Source organism: Camelina sativa, chromosome 3 (genome assembly GCF_000633955.1).
Source record: "Camelina sativa cultivar DH55 chromosome 3, Cs, whole genome shotgun sequence".
Classification (NCBI taxonomy): Eukaryota; Viridiplantae; Streptophyta; class Magnoliopsida; order Brassicales; family Brassicaceae; genus Camelina; species Camelina sativa.
The window spans coordinates 15,125,628-15,126,215 of NC_025687.1; the positions used below are offsets into that span (position 1 = coordinate 15,125,628).

The 588-nt window shown below is 33.8% G+C and overlaps 1 long non-coding RNA gene across 2 annotated transcripts in view; it reads left to right on the plus strand.

Annotated features, from left to right (window-relative positions):
- The window catches only part of LOC104777155, a 4,625-nt gene continuing 4,046 nt past the window's right edge, over positions 10-588 (plus strand). For both annotated transcript variants that reach the window (XR_002037516.1, XR_002037515.1), the window contains exon 1: positions 10-338. This is a non-coding gene — a long non-coding RNA (uncharacterized LOC104777155). The remainder of the gene's footprint in view (positions 339-588) is intronic.

A 588-nucleotide genomic window follows, 5' to 3' on the forward strand; every position in this document is an offset into this window, starting at 1 on the left:
CCCCCCCACCCTTTTTCCATAATTGATGATTATTAGTTCTTTTGACTACTTGTAATATGAATTTATGGATTCATGCATGTTTGTGTACATAGTTTACAACTTTACATGCATGCATTTCGTGTGTGGTACAATACACCAATTTGAACACGTTCATTATATATTCGGTTTTTATTAGTATACAGATGTATGTGCGTGTGTGTATCTAGATAGTAGTACTAGGTCATCCTGCAGCTTCAGTCACTAAATCACCAACAATCTGGCCAGAAACGATAAACTTAACATCCTAAGAAAGTCGATCCCGCCGCGTTTAACTTTTATGATCTCCTCTATCATCGAAGGTAAAAAAAAAATACATCTACTTGTCTTGTTCTTGTACTTGCTAGTAAATCCAATAATGTGTTGTTTTCATAGTATCACATCTTCATTCTCCGAATTATACGCATTTATGTTTTTAGTTACTGTGTATATGAAATACATGTCCACAAGTCCATGTTCGTTGGTAGGAACGCGTTTACATGTGCCTATGTGTTTCTTTCCCTTGACCTATACGAAGATTTATAATTAAATAAACATAATATATTAGTTTAT